The 19,246-nt window shown below is 34.1% G+C and overlaps 1 protein-coding gene across 43 annotated transcripts in view; it reads right to left on the reverse strand.

The window, feature by feature from the left end:
- Positions 1 to 19,246, reverse strand: part of PTPRD (protein tyrosine phosphatase receptor type D) — a 2,321,819-nt gene that overhangs the window by 1,393,225 nt on the left and 909,348 nt on the right. For all 43 annotated transcript variants that reach the window (XM_032290736.1, XM_032290738.1, XM_032290724.1 and 40 more), the window contains one exon: positions 7,095 to 7,133. The gene's annotated coding sequence lies outside the window, so the exon portion shown is untranslated. The remainder of the gene's footprint in view (positions 1 to 7,094; positions 7,134 to 19,246) is intronic.

Below are 19,246 nucleotides of genomic sequence, written 5' to 3' on the forward strand. Positions count from 1 at the left end.
AATACCGAAACCCTATTTTTAGTAAGAATTCAAAAATTTAGCCACGCATGGGGGCACAAGCCTGTAATCCCAGCTACTCTGAGGCTGAGGTAGGAGGATCACCTGATCATGTTGAGGCTGCAGTGAGCCAAGATAACACCGCTGCGCTCTACCCTGGACAACCACAGTGAGACCCTGTCTCAAAATTAAAGCCTGTAATCGCAGCTACTCTGAGGCTGAGGTAGGAAGATCACCTGATCCTGGGATGTTGAGGCTTCAATGAGCTAAGATCACACCACTGCACTCTATCCTGGACAACCACAGTGAGACCCTGTCTCAAAATTAAGTTACATTAAAATAAAATAAATTATTTTCATAAAACATCTATAAATGTTTTATCAAATGAGAGGCTAAAAATTTTAAAAAGTAGATAGTTTAACTTTCCACCAAGAGAACACTCTTCCACATAGTTCAATCATCGTTGACACTCTTAGAGGCAATTCCTTGGAGTGTTAGCAAATACGTAAGTCCTATGCTACTCTGAGGGGCAAATTATGAATATAACATAATTTTTGCTTAATGCCAAGGAAACATGTTTAAACACTGGTAGTCCTTCTGAAATGAAACTTGCTGCCTTGTGAATGTTTATTGAAAGCCATCCTGAAGGTGAAATTAGGTGACAAGTAAGCTGATGCTCAGTGAATGGAAGTTATTGTAGGTATGTAACCTCTCAAGTTGGACTGAATCCCAGATGTAGGAATTCTGATTCTTATACATTGAATAAACTTTTTAGAGGTAAATTTTAATATCCTGATACGGTTTGGCTGTGTTCTCACCCAAATCCCAACTTGAATTATAGCTCCTATAATTGCCATGCGTTCTGGGACGGACCCGGGGGGAAGCAATTAAATCATGGGGGCAGTTTCCCCCAGATAGCTCTTGTGGTAGTGAATAAAGTCTCACAAGATCTGACGGCTCTGTAAGGGGTTTTCTTTTCAGTTGGCTCCCATTCTCTCTTGTCTACCACCATGTAAGAACTGCCTTTCACCTTCCGCCATGTTTGTGAGTACCCCCACTGCCCAGACACCTGGAACTGTAAGCCCACTAAACTTCATTTTCTTGATAAATTACCCACTCTCTGGTATGTCTTTATTAGCAGAGTGAAAGCGAACTAATGCATGTCCCATGAATATTTTAGAGGCTATTAGTGATTGACATGAAATACTTTATGAGTCATAATTTGTTGTGCCCCTTTGCTTAGTGATAAATTGAAATCCTTTTAAGTCCAGGTAATTGTATAAAATTATTTTTGATCTCTAGTCCTATGTGTGAAAAAGGAAGTTATGTTTAACTAATTAGTTGTTGTAGAAATGAATGAAGCCAGTTGGCATGTTGGTGACATTTAAATTACTATGGATCCTAAAAATTAAAAATAAAACAGCAGAGGGAGACTTCCACTCAGAAAGGTAAAAAGAGCCAAAGACATAAGAAGTGGGTGGAGATTCAGGTCATTCCAGAAAGTAAAGCAAGAGCTGAACATGGTTAACTCAGACCAAACATGGTTAACTCTGAGCACCACATCAAAATAAAATCATTTCAGGTACAGTGGCTCCTTTAGGAATTGTTGTTAGATGGTCTTTAATATGGATTGTTGCTTAAGGACAGTTAAGATTAAAGAACTTAAACTATTATTATAAGAATGCTGTTCATTTTCCTATTAGAAATCAGATCATTTTGAATGTAGATGTGTATCTTGTAGATTTTTTCCTATTCCATGTTTTTCAGTTTATCTAGTGATGTTTGATAAGTGAATAGTAGCTGATAATAGCTGATTTTTATTAAAATGCCTATTCCTATGTATCCCAAGGCTTCTATTTTGTAGGCCTAAGTTGCCTGCTTTGCCAGACAAGTAAGTGGTACCGCAGGTTATTTTGTAAAAGTCAGGAGAGAATTATTTCAAAGTCTAAAAGAGAATTCTTCAAATATATCTTTGGAAACATGTTTCTAGATTTCAGAATTACCCAAACATAATAGCGCTCATTTTCCCAAGGACCATTTGAGTAGTTTGAGAGGGCTTATGTGCCTCTAACAAAACAAAAATAAAATGCAACTCAGTGGCTTAAGAAAACAGAATTCATCTCTTGTTCAGTAAGTTAACTGTGAAACTGGGAGAATCTCGACTGCAGCAGTATTCCATCAGGTGACTCCGGGATCAACACAATTCAATCTCGTGGCTCTAGTGTTTCAAACGTATGCCTCCCATACAGACTCCTCTGAAGGGGAAGAGAGAGACTGAAAATGCATGTAGGAGCTTTTTACCTCCTCTGCACAGAACTGACATACTTCACTTCCATTTTCCCTTGGCCAGAAGGTAGAGGGAGTATATGATCTCCTATATGCTCATTAAAGAAAGAAACCCAGATACTGATGCACACTAATAGTATCTCTCATACCATCCTTATGATTTCTAATAACCACCTATCCAAGCAAGCTAAAGGAAACTAATAAAAGGCTTAAAGCAAATGCTCATATTTTTACAGAAAAATTTTTAAAAATAATAAATAAAAGCATCTAGTTATACCAGAAACAAAAAATGAAGGTCCTTGAAATCAGGGTCATGCCACATCCTTTTTTTACTACCCAATCCCTATCAGATGGTTTGCAAAAAAAAACCACAAAAGTTAGAGAATGAACCTATTAATAAATTCATGAGAGTATGATTCCTTCCTTTGGTTAGTGAATACGTGATTTATGTTCATACCACAACAATTTACATCAGGATAGCAGAGTAGCAGCAGTAACAATTTTAGTAACTGTATGTAACTTTAAAATGTGCAAAACATTTTCATGTATTATATACTTAACAACTCAAAATTGTGAGGTTGGTATATATGTATGGTTTGTTCTCTAGAATTTAAAAACATAATGTAACAGTCTTGACAAACATAAATTTTAACACAAAACATTTAATTTTTGAGGGGAGAGTACTTGAAAACATCAGAATATTTTGGTGTATATTAAAGAAATATACTTTTTAAACTCTCTAGATGGAGATAGCATTCAATTCTTGGAAAATATAATACTACATTTGAATTAATTTGTACTGTTTGAAAGAGATCATATGCCTAATGCTAAGCACAAGAATTTAATTTGCAAGTTACCTGTAATAATGTTAAGAAAAAATTTAAGATGGCCAAACTTGCATAAAATTTGCATGAGAAAACTGAGAACACCAATGAGAAATGAAATAGTCATTAATCATCATTGTGTAACTGCAGAAGGATTAAGTGGGTTTCTATAGATTTTACTTCACTTATTAATGAAATAGTTTTACGTATATAAAAAATATAAAAGATATGTATACATATATCCAAAATTTGGGCATCGGCTGTGACAATTTACTTTCCCTTCGATTTAAAGTAAGCATCTCTGAAATTTTCTCAAATAAATATAAAAGTATAAAAGATAAAATCTCATTTTAACCACCAATATATAAACTTTCTTAAGGGCTCCAGATCAGGGTTGTTACTCAAATATATGCAGAATTGGGTTTTATTAAAAACTTACTAGGGTAATGGCATCTCAGTATAGTCTTTGGAGTCCAAAGGATAGACTGAAATCTTAGCATCTTGATTCATTAACTGTAAATGAACCAGTTAACGTCTCTGACCATTAGTCTATTCTCTAATACGATATCAAAATGTCCTACACAAAGTGAGACTGGAAGCATGAAACAAGAATACGTAAAGCACCTAGCATTACACCTGACAAACAGTGAAAGCTTGAAAATTTAAATTCTCTGAGTGTACATCATTGTGCGTATGTTATTATTTTGACCTCTTATAAGGACCAAAATCCAGGTGCAGAAAATAAAATATATGAATTGGAACAAATTGCCGCAATTACACACACAGATACAAAATTCAGTGATTCGTTAACAGTAAATACATTACCTTATGTAAGTGAAAAAAATGCTGCAGTAATATTTTCTGTAAATATTTTACCTTCTATGTGGGAAATGTCAGTTCTTTATTTTGAAATAAATTTTTACTTCAGTATTTAGTTCCAGATTAAATTTTTTTAAGCTTCAGAGTTATATTATAACTTAATGGAGTATATTTTAATGAATTTAATTTGGAATCTAAGTTTGCATATTAACATTTGTATTTCAATACTACTCTGGTTTGAATTTTACATTTACTTTCTTTTCTCTCAAATGGCACTCAGTTTTGTAGAGAGTATCCTAATAATTCAGAATGTTTTTCAGATATTACTAATCATCCTTCATGTTCACAGCATTGTTTTCTTTGAAAATAATAATTTGAGGTAAACAATTATAGAAATGAAAATCCAAGGTTATTTTTTAAGCAAAAGTGAAATCTTAAATTAGTTAATTGAAAATATTGAGGAATTACTCAACATAGAGCAATGCTTTAAGTATGCCGCAGTCAGTAGAACAAGATGACATCATTTCCTCATTTAACAAACTTACAGAATTGCTGAGTAGAAAATACGCACACAACATAAGAAGCTCAGCACACATGACAGTGTAAGGTAAAGTGCTATACTTTGTGGCCTAAAAATAAAGAGTTCAAGAAGATGGGGAATCAAACTACAATATTTACAAAAAAAGAAGACTCCCGCGAGAGAGTGGGGCCTGAATTTGGCCTTGAGGAATGAATAGGAAATGGGGATATGGGCAGATACACTGATCATGCTGTTCACAGGAGCAGGAATAGTGGTGGTGAGGCTTGTGAGAGGAGAAAACAGAAACACCTTATTAGCTTTGAGGTTTCTGGTATATATTGAAGAAAGACTGCCTTTGGGTAAGTGTGGCAATACTTAACTGTATTACTTGTATATCAAACCGGGGTAGAAAAGCTCGTAAAGTTTCCCAGACTGGTTATAATGAAAAACAACAAACAGGAGAATAAGTATTGTTTTTAGAATCTGTCACCTGGCAGTATATTAAGAATAGATTTGAAACAAGGTATATTAGAAGATAAAAGACCACCCAAAAGATCATTTTGGCCATCCAGAATTGGAAATTCATACTGACAATTTAAATAAAAAAACAGTGGAATTTAGCCAAAAGGACAATTACAGAAGGATCCAGATTCAACTTTTGCAACTAAGAAAAGCTTTAGGATGGAAAAAGTATACAGGACCTCTAGGATTTGTTTTGATGGAAATGGGAAGGCAAAATTTCTGCTACGTGAAAGACCCCAGTTCTTCAATAGATGCTTAAGCAAAGTTTTCCATTTGCAGAAAGTACTGAGGGAGATGGGAGGCTTACCCTCATCCTCATTTTGAGGCAGGTATTATTAGCTATACTTTGATGAAAACTTTTAAAAATCATTAAGCTAGTCAGGAACAGTGGTGTGCCTCTTTTGTCTTGGTGATTCAGGAGGCGGAGGTAGGAGGTTTGCTTGAACTCAGAAGGCTAGCCTGGGCAATGCAGTGACACCTTGCCTCAAAGAAAACTACTAAGAAAAAACACAATTTCAAGTTTCGTTTGTTCCTAATTGTGGTTAAATGTGGAGGACTGAATTCATCATTGTGAATAGGTATTTATTTCTCTGGTACAAATGTCTATTCACTTCTCTCCAAAGGTAGTGCACAATTCTGCTCAAGCCTAGCCCTGTACAGTGAAGGGCTAAACTAGTCTCACAATAAGCAGAAGCTTGCACCGTTGGCTGTTCAAAGTAGCAGCAGAATATTTTAATGTCAACGTATTCTTTACAAACCTTGTAGGACTCAAGCATAAGAAACATGACAGGGAGAAACATGTCAAAGTGTAGTCTTCTAGGTGGGATGCAGACCCCAATGTTACATGGTACACTGAAACTGGAGAGAGACAAAGTACAAATCTCTATGGGAAAGGCATCGTTCGGAGCTTTCATAGTGATGAGATCTGATATACAACTTTAAGCTTTCTGTTTGTGCGTAGTAATTCTGTTTAACTTCAAGCCTTAAGTAACATTGCTCAACATGACAGTTTACTATCAAATTCGGTGCTGTTTGGTGGGAAGTGTGAACGTGAAGAACGAAACCAGCATGGAAATGAAAGGATGATAAGATATTCATTGAGAAATCCTGAAAGCATTTGGTTTTAGAAAGATACTGAACAACAGCAAGGAGATACTGGACTTTCACTACTTTCCCACTCCAATCCAGCAATACCCAGTTATTACTAAATAATCGAGTACAAGACTGTATTCCTCCAGTCCATCAAGTTGGATTCTCATTCTTCGTTCAGTATTATAGAAAGTGTCACCGCGTCAGGAAAGTTGGGACATCCAGTCTACACAGGTATCTAAGCTACAGATTTGTTCACAGTATTAAATAAGATAAAATATGTTTTATAACCTTGTATACACTCAGAACATAGGATCACAACGTATGAATTTGAACGTGAGCAATATTTCAGTAATATTTGAAGAAATGAAGACCTGGTGGATTCAAAAATGAATATAAAGATGCTGTTTGGAAAAATACACAGCTTCACAGAAAACCTCCTTTCTCAACCAATACAGCTTTATCATGCCTATAATCAGTCCCAGAAAAGTGCTGTAAGAATTGTAAGTTTCCATGTGGAAAAGATCAATGCCTTCAGGGTGTTTCTAGCTTTATAATATGTAAAACATACTACCAGCAATGTACTACTGAAAAGCTTTTAAACACCCAACTTTTTTATTAGCTCATCCTTGGTTTTTATATTGCTTTTGCATTTGATCTATTTTTAAAGAAAATTTTTCAGACTGATGCTTTCCACATTTTACCCGAATAATCCTCTTTTCTATCACAAACTCTTTCGGTGGTAATTTTAGTTTCCTTAAGAAACAAATACTCCCTCTGTTTGGAATGTTCTCCTGACCCATGGAGTTGATTCTTTAAGAAGTGCCTGGACTTATCAGATTGTCTGATATGCGTTAAGATGTAATTGGCCTTTTCTAACTGGCCTAATGAGATTCAAACTCAGAAGATGGAAATGAGGAGGAAATTTTTTTAAAGGATTAAGCCTCACACAGAAATAAAACATACCCCAAAGAATAGTGACAGAGAAATAAAAATATGAGAGGTCTGACAGCCTCACAGAAAAAAAAGTGTCTCACCAGATTTTTGAAGTTGCCAGATGATCCAGGAATCCAAGCCTGATAAAAAGCAAAAGAGAAAAGACAGAAAAGAACATGTTTTAGAAAAGTGGACAATAAAATATTATAATTCTACATTATTCTATTTACAAGTATTGCAGACTGAATAAATACTTTAGGACATAATTTCTGTAGACGAAAATGTGTTTTTCACTTAAAGTATTTATTTAACCTTATATTGTGCCATTAAAACAAACAAAAAAGATAATTTAGCCTTTTGGCTAAATTACACTATTATTTAAATTTTTTGTTTTAATGGCACAATATAAGGTTAAATAAATAAGACTGTAAAAGTCCAACTTGATGGACTGCAGAATATAGTCTTATACACATTCTAGCTCCAGAAATATGTTTTCCAGTTATTCAGGTGACTATCATAATTTGGTTAATTCTCTAAGTTCTCAAAGAAGGGAGAATATTACTAAATACACTTGAAATTCTCTAATATTTAGTATATACATTTAATATATTTACAGGAGAAGCAGACCAAAGTTTCATTTTAAAAAACTTCTCCCATTTTTCAGGTTTCTGCTATCACAGTAATTAGTTTTGGCTTTGATTTATTTTTGAAAAGCCATGAAAGATATTATAATGACAAAAATAAAAGGTTTTTAATTTTTAAATGATATTAAAATGCAGCCTCTATTTTTTAAAGGTGTTTGAAGTTCAAATGAAAGGCAGTATGTGAGCAGCACAAATTCCCAAGAGGAGACCCAGCACCTGCCATGGGATGCAAAGGTTTTATAAATGTTGTCTTGCGTAAAGGCAACGGCAAACATTGTGACACCTTTGCAAATATGCCTGGCTGCTTCTGTGTTTGAGCAGAAATATTGAACTTCTAACCGTTATTATTATAAAATAAAGGAGATTATTCTTTAAACATTTGATGGTAGCCTTTTCCTTTTACCTTGGGAATCGAGTTTGAAATTACATATTTTATGAGTGTAAAACACATGTCTTTCTTTGAAAGAGAATGGGGAACACAGTTAAGTGTGAAAAGAAGTTGACACTATTGTGTATGGTTTTATATGTTCATATGAATATGTGTCTGCATCTTATTGTCATAAAATTTAAATTAGTTTATTTCTGTTGGGCCAGAATAAGCTCCATAATGCTGGACCACTAATTGGTAACAAATTGCCCAGAAGGAAGCTATTAATATTGCTTCTCTAGGGCATAAAATCATTTGAGAAGATCAATGGTCCACTTTTGAAGAGCGAGTAATGGATCTTGTCATGTTGTTAGAGAGCTCACTGAGTTCTCTAGCCTGGCTTCAAAGGGGTAAAGTAAATGATCTCTTACAAGCCTTTGTCCACGGATCTTAGCTCTATTAATGACCTTAGAAAATAATCTGATTCTTTTATTTTCTTATTTTATTTTTTGTGGTGAGTTATAAACCACAAAAGATTTGCAGAAAAACAAATATATACAGCTCAATGAATTATCACAAAGTCAACGCTCATGTAATTATTACGCAGATAAGGAACTTGAAGTTAACCACCGCATAGAAGCCTGTGGCTTGTTCTGTCACACTGTGTAAGTATATATGTATGTACAAGGATGCATGTGCAGAGAAATTTAATCATGCGTATTAATGTCTCATCTTCATCACAATTTTGCAAGGCATTTGACTGTGTGTTACCAGGGAGGGACAACCCTTTCAACATACCATGTCATTGAATACATTATACACCATAATCTCGATAAACTATTACTTACATGTATTTGTCATAGTATCCATATTTTTGTCCAGCCTATGTTTTTGACTTGTCTAAGTTTTGAACTTTATCTAATTGGAATCATATACTACATATCTCTATTTAGTTTCTTTCCCTTAATATCTCATTCGTGAAATTATTTCATCTTGTTGCTCAAAACTGCAGTTAGTCTTCATTGTTCTGTAGTATTCCATTGTATAAATATACTACACTTCACATATTCAATCCATTATTGGCAGATATATGAATTGTTTACACTTTGGTGTTATTATGAATTACCATACCGTGAGCATCCTTTCCTAGGAATGAGATTACTAGGTTAGAAAATATACCTATATTCTACTTTAGCAAATAATTTAAATAGTGTTATGAGAATTTCCGCTGTTATACGTTTTCCAGAAAATATTTCTTTTCTGCTTAATTTTAGCCATTAGTTTATTATTTAGTGGATTATCTCTGTACTCTTCATTTATATTTTCTCATTACAAGTTTTAGTGCATTTTCATAGGTTTATTCGTCATATACATATATATTCACATGAGAAGTTTCTTTTTAAATTATTTTTACCCATTTATATGGGTGGTCTTCCCTCACCAATCCATAAGTGCTGTGTGTATTCTAGACGTGAGTCTTTCGTTGGTTATATATTGTGAAAATCTGTTACCTACTCCATGGGTTCCTCTTTTACTCACTGTATCTTATGTTGAACACCTATTGTTAATTTTAATGCAGTCATATCAAATCAACTTTCTGTGTTCTGTTTATTACAGAAAATAATTATATATACATTTCTCTATTTCTAAAAATCTTTTTATATTATGATTTGACTTTCACATCTAGTCCAAAAATCTACCTGAAATTTATGTTCTGAGTTAGGGTCAAGTTTCATCATTTTTCCAAACTGGCCAGGCAAAATTTATTGAAAATATGACATTTCAAACTGTTCTGTAATTTTAGTCATGAATTCAGTACCCATATATGCTTGGCTGTTTCTACACTTTTGTGTGTTTCATTGAACAATTTGTCTACATTGTGCTGTCTTATACAATATAGCTATAAAATATGCTTTGAGAGCTGGTAGAACAGACTTTTCTACCCTTTCCTTCATTATGAGTATGTTGACTTTCTATTTTATTAAGATATAATTAACATAATGTTTACTACTTTAAATTATACAGTTCAATGGTTTTTCAGTATATCCAGTTTATGCAAAAATAACTACTAATTCCAGAATGTTTCTGACACCTCAAAAGAAAACCTCTATAGTACCTAGCAGTCAATTCTGATTCTCTTGCATCTTCTTCCTCTGATAACTGCTAATCTTCTATCTGTGTCTCTTAATTTGCCTGTTCTGTATATTTCATATAAATGGAATCACACAGGTGATTTTTGTGTCTGACTTAATTTTAAATGTTTTAAAAGCCCATTTATAATGTAGCATGTAATAGTACTTCATTCCTTTTGTTGCTAAAAATATTTCATTGAATGGATATACCACATATTGTTTATTCACTAGCTGAAGGACATTCGGGTTTTCATTTTTTTGCTATTATGAATAACAATGCTATGCACATTCCCATATGTGTTTTCTTGTGTAAACATTTGTTTACAGCCCTCTTGGGCATATACTTAGGAATTTCAGGGTCATCTGGTAATTCTGTGTGTTTGATGAACTTCCAAACTGTTTTCCACAGCAACTCCACCATTTTACATTCCCACTAGCAATGTAAAATGCTCCATATCCTTGCCAATACTTATTTTCTATTACAAAATCATAGCTATATAGTAGAGTGTGATGGATCTCACTGTAGTTTTGATATTTGTTTTCCTAATGATTAATAATGCTGAATACATTTTTCATGGGGTTACAGGACATTTGTTTATCTTCTTTGGAAAAATATGTATTAAAATTCTTTGCTCACTTGTTTTTTTTTTTTTCTATCAAGATGGAGTCTCCCTCTGTCACCCAGACTGGAGTGCAATGGCGCAATCTTGGCTCACTGCAACCTCTGCCTCCTGAGTTCAAGCAATTCTCCTGCCCCATCCTCCTGCTGAAAATACAGGCACATGCCACCATGCCTGGCTAATTTTTGTATTTTTAGTAGAGACAAGGTTTCACCATTTTGGCCAGGCTGGTCTCGAGCTCCTGACCTAATGTGATCTACCCCCTCCTTGGCCTCCCAAAGTGCTGGGATTACAGGTGTGAGTCAATGCACCCAGGCTCTTTTCTCACTTTTAATTGGGCTGTCTTTTTATTGTTGAGTTCTAAGCGATCTCAATATTTTATTAGATATGTGATCTGCAAATATTTCCTCTCATTCTGTGTTGCCTTTCACTCTAAGGTATTATTTAATTTATCTCAATAATGTAGAATTTTCTACACATACCTTTACTTCTTTCAGTAGATGTATTCTTATTTGATCTTTTTATGTCATCAGACATGGTATTTTTAAATTACTTGTATATAGAAATACATTTTATTTTATATTGACCATTTAGTAAGGAACCTCAATAAAAATTACATATTAAAATTAATCATCTGGTACATTCCTTTCAATTTACTGTCTACACTCACACATTATATGCAATGATAATAGTTTTATATGGTCCATTCAAATCCATTAATTTAATTTAAAGGCCTGCATACATGTATGCATGAATTCATGTATATATGTTTGCACATGAGTATGTGTATATGCATATATATATTTTGCATTCGTGCATTTATCAAGGCCACTAATATAACACTTAATAGAAGTGGTGATACTGGGTGTCCTTGCCTTTATCTCAAAGGGAACCACTGCTACTAAGTGTGATATTTGTTGTGTTTGCTAGATATTTTCATATCATAGTAAGAAAGCACACTTCTATAAGAATGTTAATCACAAAAGTTTTTTTGTCATCCATTGTATTACTTAGTTATATAATTACTTAGAGTGTCTTTTTCTTGCTCTTCTCTTCTTAGTTAAGTTGTATTTTCTAGAAATTTTATTCAAAATTCTGTTTTTTAGAAAAATAATTTCTAACATCCTTTTAACATCATCAGGGTTTGGAGAGATTTCACGGGCATTAGCTTTTCTTGAATCCTCTTTTTGCTTGGCAAATTGCATCACTATCACTTTCATCAGTTTATTTTAGAAAACCAGTTGCCGTTTTGTTGATACTCTGTTGTGTGCAGTACAATATATGATATAGTATTTTCCATTATATTACCCTGTGATAGTTATTACTTCTCTTCTTTTGTATTTGAGATAAATGTGCTGTTTTCTTCCTAACTTGTAAGATAGACACATTGTTTTTCTGCCTTTTTATGTGTATATATTTAAATTAAAGGTTTCACTTATAATATTGGCTTTCATTTTGAAACAGCATTTTAGTTTGTATTTATTTCTAACTATTTCCAAGTTGAGTTTTCTTTAGATATTCAAAATTTTAGAAATTTATTTTTTCTTTAAAAAACTGTAATACATTTAACTTTTTATGAACTTTCCAGTTTAACAACAACAAAAATCCAGAAAGGTTTGAGTTGGCCTCTTTTTTAATTATTTAACTTTAAGTTCTAGGGTACAGGTGCAGACCCTGTAGGTTACACAGGTATACACGTGCCATGGTAGTTTGTTGCACCCATCAACCTGTCATCTGCATTAGGTATTTCTCCTAATGCTATCCTTCCTCTTGGCCCTCACCCCACAACAGGCCCCGGTATGTGATGTTCCCCTCCCTGTGTCCATGTGTTCTCATTGTTCAGCTCCCACTTATGAGTAAGAACATGCAGTGTTCGGTTTTCTGTTCCTGTGTTAGTTTGCTGAGAATGATGGTTTCCAGATTCATTCATGTCCCTGCAAAGACATGAACTTGTCCTTTTTAATGGCTGCATAGTATTCCATGACGTATATGTGCCACATTTTCTTTATCCAGTCTACCATTGATGGGCATTTAGGTTGGTTCCAAATCTTTGCTATTGTGAATAGTGCTGCAATAAACATGCATGTGCACGTGTCTTTATAGTAGAAGGATTTGAAATCTTTTGGGTTTATACCCAGTAATCGGACTGCTTGGTCAAATAGTATTAACGGTTCTAGATCTTTGAGGAATTACCACATTGTCTTTCACAATGGTTGGACTAATTTACACTCCCACCAACAGTGTCAAAGCGTTCCTATTTATCCACATCCTCTCCCGTGTCTGTTGATTCCTGACTTTTTAATGATCGCCATTCTAACTGGCGTGAAATGGTAACTCATTGTAGTTTTGATTTGCATTTCTCTAATAACAGTGATGATGAGCTTTCGTCATGTTTGTTGGCTGCGTAAATATCTTCTTTTGAGAAGTGTCTGTTCAAATTTAATTAGCAAAATTGGCTGAGAAACTTAAAAAAGAGATGTGTAGGGAAGGAGCATGAATGATGGGGACCAAGAACAAGAGATTATCAGCAATGTGGAATGTTTTTCAGTGCACTGCAAGAGCATGTAAAAAGAAATGTGGCCTTCATTTTCACCTTTAATAGATAAATGTATGCAGAATACTCAAATTAGAAGCATCATGCATTCAGTGATAAATGGTAACTTATAGAAATATTAGCTGAATGATTTTCTTCTTTGTAACTTTGATGAAGAAAGGAAGAAAAGGATATTATGTATACTTTTTGAGAATGGGGATATGGGGTTAAGGAAAGGTAGTTCTTGTTTAGGAACATGTTATGCTAAAAATTTGAGATCATCAGAGTGCCTGAGCCATATTCTTGGTCAACCATAAAAAAAAAAAAAAACAAAAAAAAACTGGCAGGTTTATAAAAACAGTATGTTCCTATTTTCATCTCTTATAAATATCTGATACAAGACTTTGATACTTAGACCTTAGTGTTTCCATTTAGACACACCTGTTATAAATATCAACTCTTTCCTTCCTTGTATTAGCTTATTTTGACCAAGGTACGTCATTCAAATGACATATCTGTGGGATTATATTCAACTACTTTTGCTAAAATCTCAAGTTTTTGTTATTTTTGTTATACATACTCATTATACTGGCATACTGAGACCTAAAATCAATTCTGTTGTAACTTTCTCTAGTTTCTTCCTTTCTGATAATTACTAGGTACCATTGTACTTCTATGTCATACCAATTACTCCAAATAATGTACAATTTTACATTCTTATTTACATGATTTATCCTGTCCTTCCATTAATCTTTCTGGGATATTCTTTTCCCACATATTCTTGCCTTGTCTTTACATCTCCCTGCAAAGGCTCACGATCCACAGATTCTCAGAGAGGGTTTATAAAATAAATATGTGTAGATGATAAAAGTGAATGCATTCATAAATAAAACAATTTTATATAAATGTAAAGTCACATGCCAAATGCATATTTCAGATCCTTTGGAGGGAGGAATCCCTGTTATGAGTCTAAGAGGAAGGGATCAAAATGTCAGAGTTTGTGTTCTGACTTTACTGCTTTTTAGTTGTATTAATTTGGATAATTTGCCTAACCTTCAGTTTCCTTATCTATAAACAGAAGATCTTAATACCTAGCTCTAATTACCTAGCTCAAGAATGTTATAAGGATTAAATAAGTTATTTCTATAAAGGTACCTAGGTCAGTGCTTGAACTCAAGTGAGGGTTCAATATTAGGTAATCTTGGACTTCATGGGCTATCTGACATTCCTCAGAGCTCATTTCTCTGGTACCATAAAGCATGACCTAAACCATGACCTATTCCTTGAAACTACCTGTGTAGCCAGCTGTTCACAATCCATACCCTCTTCCTTTTCCAAAGACATGACCTTTAAATGGAAAAAAAAAAAAAAAAAAAAAAAAACTAAAAACACCCCCTTGGCACCCCATACCTCAAGTCTTACTGCTTTATAACCAAAACTTCAGTTACTAAATATATACATACTATTTATACTGACTATATAAAATTTCCTCCAAAAAGTTAAGCGTGGATTTGATTATTTCTATTTGACTCTCAATAAGGTATTGACTTTTTATTCAAGAAGAAAATATGCAGGCCTATTGATCAAAGAAATCTATATACTGTAGCCTCTCTATTCTTCATAGAAACAATGACATTAAATAATCTGCATCTCCTGAATCCTGACATGTATAAGCTCTACATAATGCATCTGAATGGGCAGTATCCTGATGAAGTTGTTCTATTTGCAATACTTTTATGTATACTTCTTCAACTTAACTAACAGTGTTTCCTTGAGTCTCAGAATTTTCTTGCACGAATACTTATTACCACCATTTTCAAAATGAATTTTAACTCACTTGAGAAGATTTAACTCAGCCTTCCAAATGATCATACTTCCCAAACAAGTCATAATCAACGATATATTGTAAAGGAGATTCATGCAATTACCTACAAGTCTTCTAACTGGAAATACATATTTTATCTTTCTTTTAGAGGGAAACTAGAGTTGTTTTAGAGGTAGGTAGTAGAGTGGCTGCAATTGAGGCAAACAATTTAAGTAAAAACAAATGGGTTTATATGCTTTGCATGTGGATGTTGAGGACTGTGTATATTGTGATCAATTTTGTTAATTATTTAACTCTGCAAGACTGAGTATAAAAATTTAATGACCAGTGATACATTTTCCAGAGTGAACTTACAGAACTTACCTCAATTTAGTTCAAATTGTTCTAATTTATGTTTACATAAGATTCCTATTTCAATATCCACAACCTTTGCTATTGTAGCAATGATTTCTATAATGATGTAAGTAGATACTACCTAAATTTTGCTTGGAAGAAAAGTGCTACTGTCACAAATACTTTGTGAAATATACATATATATATATACAATGTAACTATGTCATCAAGTATATATGTGTTGAATAAAAGAGTAAATAAAATAATGAAGAACAGGAAAAGAATATAAATCTCCTAGCCTGGTATGCTTAATAATTAGTAAGTGCTAGATAAATACTATTAATATAAACCACATCATAATCTAATTCATCACACAGGTTTTATGTGAGTCCTGCAGCCATTTTAATGATATCAACAATTTCACAACTATAAATATGTGCTTGAGTATATCTTTACATGCAGTTCTAATGCTGCCCTGGAATATTATCTATATATCAGAAATCAATAGAAAGCATTTTCTTGGAGCTCATTTCCATAATCAACAAGCTAATTCAAATTCATGCAGAGCAAATAAGTAATTTTGACTGAAACATTTTTTAATGTCTTAAAAAAGTATATTGATTCATTTTTAAATATGAAAAGTAACTTATTAAAAACTATAATTATAAAAATAGTGTTGTACCAGAGCGAGCATAGAAAGTCAACACCAAGACAAAAGTATGCCAAATTGCAGGGTCTTTATTGCCGGCAGCCACAGAGGACTCTCATCTCTCCACCCTGTGGCCCTGAAAGGAGGGTGTCAAGACTTTTTATGCCCGTGAACCACCTCCTGGGCAGGGGTGGGGACGAGGGGCTTTGGACATTCCGAGGTCCAGGGGACTGTGGACATTCCGATTGTTACTTAATTGGTTCACAGAAGTCAAGATAAGTGTTAGTTTACACATTGCCTGGGTAGGGTGGAAATTACAGACCTTAGTTACTTATTACAAGTTGGAGGGGCCAAGATGGTGTGGGTTTGGATTGCTTGCCTGTCACATTTGGGTTACAGAGAGCAATTTCAACAGAAAGCCAAGATATGGTTGAGGTATGCAGTTTTATGGGGCTTTTACCATGTCACAATAGTTAACCAGAAGAACAATCTCAAAATTCAGATAGTTTGACAATACAGATGAACATGTCTCTGTTTTTTCTTGTGCAATTTTTATAATATAAAATGATTTTTTGGCTCTTGTTTCAGTGCAATGGGGAAACAAAACAGCTTCAAATGCCATGCACTGTACTAAATACGAACTTATTTTCAAGGAAGAATTAAGGAATTCTAACTACTTTTTGTTGTTTCCTAGAAGTAAAATGAAGGCTTGTCCTGCCAGAGAGGCAAGTAGCACAAAAAAGGTTTCCTTTCTCTTTCTTCCACCAAAATGACTCAGACTGTGAAATTAGAATTTGGAAAACATCACCCTGTTCAATTTCCCTCCCCTTAATCACCACCATGGCAGGGCAAATGAATGTTTCCTTCAGCTGTGTTTCCATGATTTTTATCCATTTACATATCACAGTTCCTCAAAAATATTTTAGCTATTTTATTCCCCTGTACAAACTTCCTTAAGATTCTGAAGTCAAGAGCAGAAAGTGCCTTATTCCTTACCATCCTTGTCATAGTCTAGATAACCGTGTAGGCTCTGGCCCTTTGCCTGCCGTTCTGGCCTTAATTTTGTTTTCCTCCCTGTATTCTAGCTACACAGGACATATTTCAGTTTCTAAATTGTGTTCCCCTGCCCCCATTACAGTGCTTTGCATATCATATAGTAAGGTAGCGAAATGCTAGAACAGCTCTCCAGATTTTGTTTTTCTGAACTAAGGTAAGAAAACTGTAAAAAGATCAACTTTTTTCTTCACATGGATTATGTGTCAGTTCAATTTGTCCCCTCCCCGACTTAATTATAGCATAAGTTGTTTTTAGAACAAAAGAACAACTTAAATCACAATAAATGGGCTTTAATAATAAACACAAACAAAATGGAGGCCCTTCTTATTTTAAAAATGTCATCTTCATTGGTTGGGATAAAAAAAGAACACAATTAGCTTTGCAAATTAAATGAAAAGATTTTATATGAATACTATGAGAAACCAGGTTTGCTTAGGAAACACAAGAGTAACTCTGCAATGCTTTAAAAAATGTACTTCAGTCTGTCCAAAATAATGAGATTGTAAAACAAAAATAAAATGAAAGATCGCTTGGTCTTGAAGAAGAAAAAGATTGTTCTTAAGATATATGTTGTGATCTTAAACCATAAGCTAAACACTTATAAAATAAAAGAGAAGGCGTGCCCAGGTCAAACTTTTTAGAAGGGTTTCAGAAAACAATAAAAGAGGTTTTAATCAGAAAGTTACTTGTGCCCAACAAATACAACCAAAGAAAGGAAGTATTCAGAGACTCAACTCTTTTGGAGAAAACATATGCAAATCTATCAAGGGAGCAAATCTGCAGATAGAATAATCAGCACAATGGGGAACCACCTCTCCAAGACTTAGATCATCAGACCACATGGCATCTGAACATCTGTATTGAGGGAAATTGCTAAAAAGATCAATATAGAATTCTTAAAATTGTATCAAGTGAATATTGCGAGTTGATATTCACTAAATTGGGGTAATTTATAAGAAATTGGGATATGAGTGCTGCTTAGCCATTAGGGGTTCTACGAAGTTGGATGACAAGTGAAATAAGAGAATGCATAAAAAAGATGAAACATGGTAAGGGAGAACCCAGCAGGCAATAATATATTGAATCCAGGGCTAGGTTACATGCTCTTCACGAATGTACATCTTGGGTTAGAGTTTTTAACTTTAGGGTGTGAAGATACACAAGATATGTTTGCAAAGTCTTTGTGCTTTTTTTTTTTTTTGACAGATGCAGTACTCATTTATTTTTCAACTGTCATAAAACAAAATCTTGGCAAGTATATGAATTCCTGGACTGCAAGCAAAGTTGAATAAAAGGGAAACAGAACATTCTAAACCTGCAAACAGTAGTAAGCCCTGTAGGTACTAGGAAAGGTTTAACATGTTAAACAGTTAAAAATTCACCTGAGCCTTCTAGGAATCTGTAAGGAAACAATAGCAGGAAATAGAATACTGTAGTCATTCTGCATTGCTAGAGAGAAATATATTGTCTGATGAAATACATTGTCTGATGTCACTAAGAGACTACAAGTTTTTCAAAGCCTGGAAAAGAGGGAAGAAGCATTCTGAGTGGGAGGCCCTGACATAGGTATTAGGCTTGGCAGACCACTTGGGAATGCCTGCTTCAGGACTATCAACTGTGTCTGTCCAGGCTCATGATTTCCCACATGAAATAAACGTGGGCTAAAGGAGGAAACTTCTCAAGAAAATATGTTTCACAGGTTTCAGTATTTCCTTATCTAGAGTTCATGGGAGCAATTGGTACAGCACAGAACTTAATCTATCTGCTCACAATAGAGTGTGTGAGCAAGGCTACAAGTCAGAATCCTCATTCATTACAACAATGGGGCTGAAAATTAAAAGGATTTGAATATATTATTTGGGGAAAAAATGGTGCCTCAGATTATACCTGGTGACTGAGTCTGCCATTTTTACAAATTTCTAAACTTAGCAATATGGCTGATAAGTTTCAAAACACTCTTTGACAAAGGAATGTATAAACAAGTGGATTTCCTCCGAGTCACGGTCCATGCAATGTTGTGATTAACCTTATGATAGAAGAATGAGATCACATAGGTGATCACAGTTGTTGGAATCCAGAAAAATGGCATGAACT

Source organism: Sapajus apella, unplaced genomic scaffold, assembly GCF_009761245.1.
Source record: "Sapajus apella isolate SASKATOON/1434 unplaced genomic scaffold, GSC_monkey_1.0 scaffold24, whole genome shotgun sequence".
Lineage (NCBI taxonomy): Eukaryota > Metazoa > Chordata > Mammalia > Primates > Cebidae > Sapajus > Sapajus apella.